Source organism: Phyllostomus hastatus, unplaced genomic scaffold, assembly GCF_019186645.2.
Source record: "Phyllostomus hastatus isolate PE091 unplaced genomic scaffold, TTU_PhHast_1.1 phas_contig_551, whole genome shotgun sequence".
NCBI lineage: Eukaryota > Metazoa > Chordata > Mammalia > Chiroptera > Phyllostomidae > Phyllostomus > Phyllostomus hastatus.
In genome coordinates, this window is record NW_025333909.1 from 7052297 (window position 1) to 7061831 (window position 9535).

At 35.0% G+C, this 9535-nt stretch overlaps 2 pseudogenes; both read right to left on the minus strand.

Moving 5' to 3' along the window:
- Positions 1-3219: 3219 nt before the first annotated feature.
- LOC123824275 lies at positions 3220-8736 on the minus strand (annotated as a pseudogene).
- LOC123824403 lies at positions 5580-5658 on the minus strand (annotated as a pseudogene).
- Positions 8737-9535: the final 799 nt, after the last annotated feature.

Genomic DNA, 9535 nt, shown 5'->3' on the forward strand with positions numbered 1-9535 from the left:
TGGCCCATATTTTCATTTTCTTGTATTTATGTAGAAAAACACCGGAAGTATCCACAAGAATCAATAAAAGCACTTAGTCGCCTGGTGCAGGGGAAAGAGGTGCAGATGGGAAGGACATAGGAATGGGACTTCCCAATATAAACCTTGATTTTTTGCTTCAGTTTTTGAATCATTTAAGTATATTCTGTATCCAACACAATACAAATAACATTTTAAGAGAAGAAAGTTAGCTCCTCAACAAGCCTTGCACATTTCATCCAAGCAGACTTAATGTTTTGCTTTACTGTGCTCCCACACTATTTTAAAAGCAGTTTTCTGCAACACTCTTTAGTTACTTCCATAGTTTTTGTTTCTTGTCAGTAATTCCTACAAAGCTATGAAGTTCTTAACTGTAGGAGTCCTGTGTTAATGCATTTCTGTCTCTTTCATTACATACCTGGTGCCTAGCATGTGGTAGTTGTCCATTAAATATAACCTTTTCAGGTCCAGCTTGTTGTTGTTTCTCATTTTCTAGCACCTGAGTTTGACTGTATCTTTTATTTCTGAAATTCTAAAGGGCTATTTCCTCAAAGTGCATTATAACTATTTGCATCAGACATTAAAAGGTATGTATGTAAGTGGTTATTTAGAAGTCCCATTTCTACCCACATTCACACATGCACAGACCCTGTAGTTAAAGTGCCTTGTGTAAGCCACAGTAGTCAAGTCGGTATCCCAGGGGCTCTGTGCCAAGGATCATTTCAGTTATCTACATTCTGTATATATTTAATTCTCATAATTACCTCATAGGGTAGATCCTCCCCTCCCCACTTTAGAGTTGTAGAAACTGAGGCTAGGAAAGGTTAAATAACTTTCAGAAGGTCACAAAGTCAGTAAGGGAGAGTTATGGGCAGAATTGCGTTCCTTCAAAATTTAAATGTTGAAGTCTTTTTTTTTCCACATTTTGTTATTGTTGTTCAAGTACAGTTGTCTCCATTTCCCCCCACCACTCCCCACCATCCCAGCCTTCCCCACTTCCCCCTCTTGACCGTATCCCACTTTGGCTTTGTCCTTGTGTCCTTTATACATGTTCCTGAAAACCCTTCCCCTTTTTCCCCTCACTGTGTTCTCTCACCCCGCCTCTGGTTCCTGTCAGTTTGGTCTTTATTTCCATGTCTCTGGTTCTATTTTGCTTGCTTGTTTGTTTTGTTGATTAGGTTCCACTTATAGGTGAGATCATACGGTATTTGTCTTTCACCGCCTGGCTCATTTCAATCTTTTCCTATAGCATCTTATTTTTGCTCCCTTTATTGCATTTATCACAATCTCATATTAGAATTGTTTACTTATGTTTCTTTGTTTTTATCAAATGATGAACCCCTAGTGATTTATTAGGTATTCAATTAAGATAATGAACTGAGAGACCTTGAAAAATTAGAAATAATTTTTCTGTAATTTCTAAGTTAAATGATGCCAATACTATCACAATACTTAATGATATCTAAGATGATCACTCCCTAGTAAACAATAGAACCTCACTAGTGGAAAATAAAAGTCACATCTTTAAAAAAATCTTTGTTCATTGCACTGATGCACTTATCCATGAAGACCTCCCACATCCTACACCTCTTCATTAAGAGTATGCAGAAATCTACTGAGCTGTTTTTAAAATCTACCTTTGGTTTAGCTTCCATAATTTGAAGAATTGATTTTGAAAGACATTAATAATATTTAGACAGACCACTGTAGACCAGTAGGATAGAACAACATTAATAAATAAGAATTGAAGTGCCAAGACTAATAGAAATATTGTCCTAGAAAGTACATAAATTCTTTCAATGCATGAAAGTTCCTAGCTGAAATATATTTATTAACATTCATTCATTCAGCAAATATTTTTGAGCAACTGCTATATTGCACATTATGAAGTATTAAGATATGAATGAGGGGAGGGGATTGGATGTGGAAGATGGGGGAAGGCAGGGCAAGGGAGAGTAATGGGGGGACATGAAGACAACTGTAACTGAACAGCAATTAATTAAAAAAAAATTTAAAGGTATAAATGAAATATAGTCATTGTCCTCAAGGAGGCAGTATTGCATAGTAGTTAATAACATATGGAATTAAATATAATTTTGAAATATTGCTTGTCTACATGACCTTGTGCAAGTTATTAAACACTGCATCTTATTTTTATCTTCTGTCAAATAGGATAGCTATTCTACAGGCTTGTTAGGAAGATTTAGATTAAATAATGTGCATACAGACTGTACACAGTGCTTGGCACATAATAAACAGTCCAAAAGTGTTTCTTTTCAGACTTATTGTCTAAGAATAGAAGCATTCTTTTATGGAGTCTACCTTTTCATAAGAGTAACATTCATATGCTTTACTATAGAGTGTAATCCCATTCCAAATGTTTACATGGTATTCACACATGGTACCCTTATCCTAATTCTCAGGCTCTAAGAGGCATGGGAGAACAAATTTTTAGAGTAGTGAGGATATTAGTGAATGAAATTGATGAATGATTATTAGTGCTCTTAAAAAAGAATATACATGGTTCTCCAAACCCGATGGTGGGAGAATACATATTATTTATTTGAATGATAGAGTGGAATTTTAACAAAGATTATATAAATGTATTAAAAATATTTTTAAAAGGAAATGGCGATTGCTAAAAGTCAGTATGGGTTCACTAACAATATATTATGCTAGACTAGTAGACCACTGTTACCTAAAGTGGTGTCCCTCAGAACATTGAATGCTGCCAAAATTGTATTTATTTTCTATGAACAGATAAGTCTAGGAAACATGAGATAAGCAAAGTTAAACATGTCTTCACATGTATTCGCTGCATAACTTCTCAGAGTTTTAAAACAGTAAAATGTACTACATGTTTCCAATAGGATAATGTAGTATTCAGTCTTTCCCAAATGTGACCACAACAACATGGTGGGGCAAAAGTAGGTTTGCAGTTGTTCATATGGAAAATAATGCAATAATTAATAAATCATAATACAAGAATAAACTCTGCGTATTGTGTACTCACAAATGCAAACCTGTATTGTAGAGGTGAGGTGTGTGCGCTCGCTAGTATGAGCACGTTACTTATCAACATGACCCCAAACTAATGTTTTATAAAATATGGTTTTGGAAATATGGCTCTAGTTTACGTTTCTGTTTTGTTTGAAGAACTTTTATTACGCTTTTATGGACAGAAAACTCCACAGTGTACACTCAGCCCAGCTTGGGGGCCAGTTCTTTAGCCTTGGACTTTTCCAGTTTGGCAATGCGAGCCACCAACTTTCGACCTAAGACGTTGCCTCCCTAGTGACAGTAGCTCTCATCATATCTGTCATTGTAATTGGCCCAGATAGCTTCCACCGGCTTAGCAAGAGCTCCTTTGCCTTCCAAGTTAACCTATTGAAAGGCAACAATGGTATAGGCCTTCCTGTCGAGTAGACACCCAGTCTGGCCTTCCCCTTGATGATGCAGTAAGGAGCCCCCATCTTTGGCACACAGTGGGCAGGAAAATGACCAGCTCAAGGGCATACACATCCTGTGCAATCACTACCAGCTGGGCCTTCTTGCTTTCTACCAAGCTGGTGGCAGTGTTAACCCCTGCTGGAGGGACAGATGGCCCCTTGGTGGAGATATCCCCTTTGCCCGCAGCTTTTGATCAGCCCGGGGCCAATCTCTGCTGCTTCTCGGGCTTTGTCTCTGGTCCATACTTGTGCACAGCTTGAGCAGCTTCGTAGCTGTTTGGTGGTCCAAGCCCTGGGTGAACTGGTTAATGGCAGGGGGTACTTTCAGATGCTTATAGAGAATAGCCCTTTGCCTCTGCAGCCGAATATAGCAGGGCCATTTGATAAAGCAGGTGAAGTCCAATGTGAAAATATGGGGGCCTTTTCTCAAATAGGAGATTTACCATCTTCTTAGCTTCCTGCTTCTTCAATACCTTCTTTACTTTTAGCCTTTTGGGTGGCGGGAGGAAAGTTAGTTTAAGTTTCCTTATAGAGTTAATAGAAAGGAAAATGAGCAGATATTACATTTTAATTTTTATAAGAAATTTGAAAAAATCATATTATTAATCTTTGGTGGAAAAATGTCCTTTGGATCAGTCATCTTTAAACATTTTCCTTATGTAATCCTTAAAAGAATTTTGAAAACATATATACAATCTCCATACTTTTTCTCCCTTTTAAAAATATTTATTGTTGCTCAATTACAATTGACCTCATATTTTTAAGTTGATACCAAACACTTTTCATCATGACGTTTAAATTATTTTTTTAAATGTTGGATCTCAGAAGTACAGAATTGGCTTCATCATAAATATTTCCTATGATCTACTTTTTTCATTGGTCTTATACATGGACTACGTTGAGTGATTTATTCAATAAATCATTTTGCATAATGTAATAAGCAGGCACAAACCCAATACCCCAAAAGAAACTTAGGCCTTGGGAGTAACTTGACATCCATATATTTTGCTCCCATTATTCCATTCCCCTAGGTCACCTATCATGAATTTGGTGTTCATTGTTCTCTGACTTTCTGTTTTATTTACCTTTATTATGTTTAAGTACATTCATAAACATATAAAAATATGCTGAGCGTCATTAATTATTGTTGAAATGCAAAATAAATCCACAATGAGCTATCACCTCACATCTGTCAGAATGGCTGTCACCAATACATCAACAAGTGCTGGTGAAGATGCAAAGAAAAGAGAACCCACACGCACTGTTGGTGGGAATGCAGACTGGCGCCGTCACTGTGGAAAACAGGATGCAGTTTTCTTTAAAAATTAAAAATGGAACTGCCTTATGATGCAGCAATTCCACTTCAGGGAATATATCTGAAGAAACCTGAAATACTAATTCAAAAGAGTATGTGTACCCCTGTGTTCATTGTAGTATTATTACAATAGCCAAGATATGGAAGCAGCACAAATACCCATCAATAAATGAGTGGATAAAAAATCTCTAGTACATTTATACAAATGGAATTCTACACAGCACTAAAAAAGAAGGAAGCCTTACAGTTTGTGACAGCATGGATGGACCTGGAGAGTATTATGCTAAGTGAAATAAGTCAGACAGAGAAAGACAAGTACCATATGATTTCACTTATATGTGCAATCTAGTGAACAAAATAAACTGAGGAACAAAATAGAAACAGACTCATAGGTACAGGAAACAGACTGATAGCTGTTAGAGGGGAAAGGGGTTAGAGGGCTTAGTGAAAAAAGAGAAAGGATTAAGCAAAAAAAAACCAAAAAAAAAACCTCACGGCCACAGACAACAGTATGGTGATTGCCAGAGGAAAGGGGGTGAGGGCAGGTAGAAGGTAAACAGGACATAAATACTGATGGAAGAAGACTTGGCTTTGATGGTGAACACACAATACAATATACAGATAATGTATGACAGAATTGTACACTTAGAACCTTTATAATTTTATTAGCTAATGTCACCTGAATAATTTCAAGAAAAATTAAAATAAAATTTTTTTAAAAAGATCTGAGAAAAAATAGATTTTACATATTTGATATTTTATACTATTTTATATAATATATTTAAAAACACACAGTTCCTAGGTCTATTGCTAATATGTTGGAACACCATTCTATTTATAATGAACTATAGAAATGATCCCTGAAAGTACAGTCTTCCATTCTATTTATATATTGATCTTGCAACCAGCTTTCTTGTCAAATAAATTCATTTATTGTTTAAAATAGTTGATCTGTAGATTTTTGCATTTTTATATACACAATATTATTTATAAATACTGATATTAAAATTTCCCCTTCAAATCATAATATCTTTATTTTTCTTGTCTTACTGTATGGGCGAGAATATCTAACACCAGGTTAAGAAGAAGAGGTAACAGTGAACCTGTATTTTTCGTTCCTTCTATGAGAGAAAAAAAATCCAAATATTTCACCTGTAAGTATGGTATTTCCTGTAGGATTTGGTACTTTTTTTTAATGAAATTCAAAAAGCTCCATTTTATGCCCATTTTGCTATTTTTAATCATGAAGGGATGCTAAATTTATCAAATTACTCTCTCCATGTGTTTAGATAACCTTAATGCTTTTTTTTTCCTTTATTCAAATAATGAGGCTGGGTGGAGGGAGTGAAGGGGGGAAATTGGGACAACTGTAATAACATAAATGATAAAATATTTTGTTAAGGTTTTCTTAAAAATAAACCTGACTGTGTGAAATTCATTAGAAAAGCATATCTTAGAAGAGAGCATCATCTCACAATTATTTTAATTTCTGTATTAATGTAATATTCCCTTATATGGGAATTAGATAGAAAAGTTTGGTCTATTTCCTTACTCTATGAAATATAGAACCTACATAAAATCTGTACATTTCAAAACAAAAGAAAATCTAGTTTCTTTGCTAAAGCAGCAATTATCTGTTTCAAAATAAATATAGTAAATTCCCTACTTAACTTTAAGAAGTATGTTAGTTAAGTTATATTATCCTTTATTAAAGATAGTGGGTATTTTCCTTACCCCCTTTTTTCACTCAAAACACAAAGAGTCAAAAAAATTACATTGATTGCTTTTCAAATATTGAGTCAATACTGAATTTGTAGACTAACCCAACTTGGTCATAAAGTATTATCCCTTTTATGTAATACTAAATTTGGTTTACTGTTATTTTGTTCAGCAACTTTGCTTCTATTTTTTAATAGTGGGATTGGAGCACTGATTTCTTTTCTTGTAATGTACTTATTAGGTTTTGAAATGAATATGAAGCTGTCCATGAAGTGATCAGGAAAAAGCCCTTTTTTGTCTATTGTCTGAAGAAATTTGGATAAAATTGGTATTCTTTATTCCTTAAAATTTTGGTAGAATTTACCAATGAAACCATTTGGGTCTGTAGTTTACTTTGTGGTAAGGTTTTAATTATATATAAGTTGTTCTTAGTGGTTATAGAACTATTGTATTTAGCCCATTCTATGTACATTCTAATAAGTTATATTATTCTAGGAATTTTACTATTTTATCTCATTTACTGGCATAAATTAATAATATTTTCAAAAATATTGTATATGTTTTGGTATTTTCTTTTCATTCCTGAGATAGGATACTGCAGTTTCTCTCTCTGTCTCTCTCTCAAAGTCAATCTCTCTAAGGGTTTATGAACTTTGTTTTTATAAAAATTTACTTTATTAAGATTTTATTTATTTATTTTTAGAGTGAGGGGAAGGGAGGAGAGGGAAACATCAGTGTGTGGCTGCCTCTCATGCGCCCCCTACTGGAGACATGGCCCACAACCCAGGCATGTGCTCTGAATAGGAATTGAACTGGCAACCCTTTAGTTTGCAGGCTGGTGTTCAATCCATCGAGCCACACCAGCCAGGGCGATTTGACATTAATTTAAAAGAAATATTTACACAATGGAATTTTATGCAGCAGAAAGAAAGGAGGAGCTCCTACACTTTGCAACAGCATGGATGGAGCTGGAAAGCATTATGTTAAGTGAAACAAGCCAAGCAGTGAAAGACAAATACCATATGATCTCACCTTTAACAGGAACCTAAACAAAACAAAGAAACAAGCAAAATATAGTCAAAGACACTGAACAGAGGACACTTAGACACTTAGAGGACAGACTGACAGTGACCAGAGGGGAAAGAAGAGGGAATTTCAGGGGAGAATGGGAAGGGTTTACAGGAACAAACTTAAAGGACACATGGATAAAAACTAGGGGGAGGGTGGTAATGGGAGGGAAGTCGGGAGGGATGGGTGGGCGGGCTAGAATGGGAGTAAAAGGCAGAAAACTGTACTTGAACAATAATTAATAAAAAAAGAAAAGATATTTCTGTTGGTTTTAGACTTCGATGAAAGTTGGATTCTTTTAGCACACTGGAGGTATCTTTCCATTGTCTGGAGTTTCCCTTTATTGTTTGATGAGCAGTCAGCAATAGGTCATATTGCTTCACCTTCTATAATAATATGTCTGTTATTTTTTTTTGGCTGCATTTATGATTTTTCTCTTTCATTGATTTTTAGTAGCATTTTTCTTTTTAAGGAGGGTGTTATTTTCTTAAACATCTTATAAATTTCCAAGTACAAGTATTTTACCTCCCTGGTTAAATTTATTCTTAGGTATTTTTGAAATTGAATTTATTGGGGTGACAAAAATTAATATGATTATAAAATTTCAACTGTATGATTTTATAATATATTATCTGTATATTGCACTGTGTGCCAGCAATCTAAAGTCACATCAAGTTCCATCATCATATACTTGACCTCCTTTATCCTTCACTACCCTCCTCCCCCTCCCCCTCTGGGTACCACCATACCATTGTGTGTGTCTATGACCTGTTTGTTTGTTTTTCTTGTTTGCTTATTTGTTATTTTCAGTTTTATATTCCACATATGAATGAAATCATATGATTCTTAAGTTTTTCTGACTTATTTTGCTGAGCATAATATTCTCAAGACCCATCCATATTGTCACAAATGGCAATCTTTCAACCTTTCTTATGGCTGAGTAGTACTCTACTGTATACATGGACCACATCTTCTTTATCCAATCATCTACTGAGGGACAGTTTGGTTGTTTCAATATCTTGACCCCCATGAATAATGTTGCAATGAACATAGTGGTGCACATATGTTTGCAAGTAAATGTTTTTCAATTTTGGGCGGTAGATACCTCAAAGATGGGTTGCTGTGGTATACAGTAACTCTGTTCTCAATTTTTTGAGGAACGACCATACCGTTTTCCATAGTGGCTGTATCAGTTTTCATTCCTACTGGCAGTGAATGAGGATTCCTTTTACTCCATAACCTCTCCAACACTTGTTATTATTTGTCTTGTTGAGAAGAGCCATTTTAACAGGTGTGTGGAGGTATCTCATTGTAGTTTTGATCTGCATTTTCCTAATAGCTAGTGAAGTTGAGCATCCTTTCATATATGTGTTGGCCATTTGGAGGTCTTTGTGGAAGAAGTGTCTTTTCAGGTTGTCTGCCCATTTTTTAATTGGACTGTTTGTTTGGGGTTGAGTTGTGTGAGTTCTTTATATATTTTGGATATTAACCCCTTGTCAGAGCTGTTGTTTGCAAATATCTTCTTTAATTGGATTGGCTGCCTTTTTGTTTTGTTGGCAGTTTCTGTTGTTATGCAGAGGCTTTTTTTTGTTTGATATAGTCCCATTCATTTATTTTTGCCTCTACTTCCTTTGCCTTTGGGGTCAGATTCATAAAATCTTCTCTATGACCCAAGTCCATAAGTTTAGTACCTATGTTTTGTTCTATGTAATTTATTGTTTCAGGTCTTGTATTTAGGTCTTTGATATATTTTGAGTTTATTTTTGTATATAGGGATAGACAATAATCTAGTTTCATTTTTTTCTATGCGACCTTCCAATTTTCCCAGAGCCATTTATTGAAGAAACATTCTTTTCTTGTTGTATATTTTTGGCTTCTTTATCAAAAATTATTTGCCCATATACATGTGAGTTTATTTCTGGGCTCTCATTTCTGTTCATTGGTCTGTGTGTCTGCTTTTCTGCCA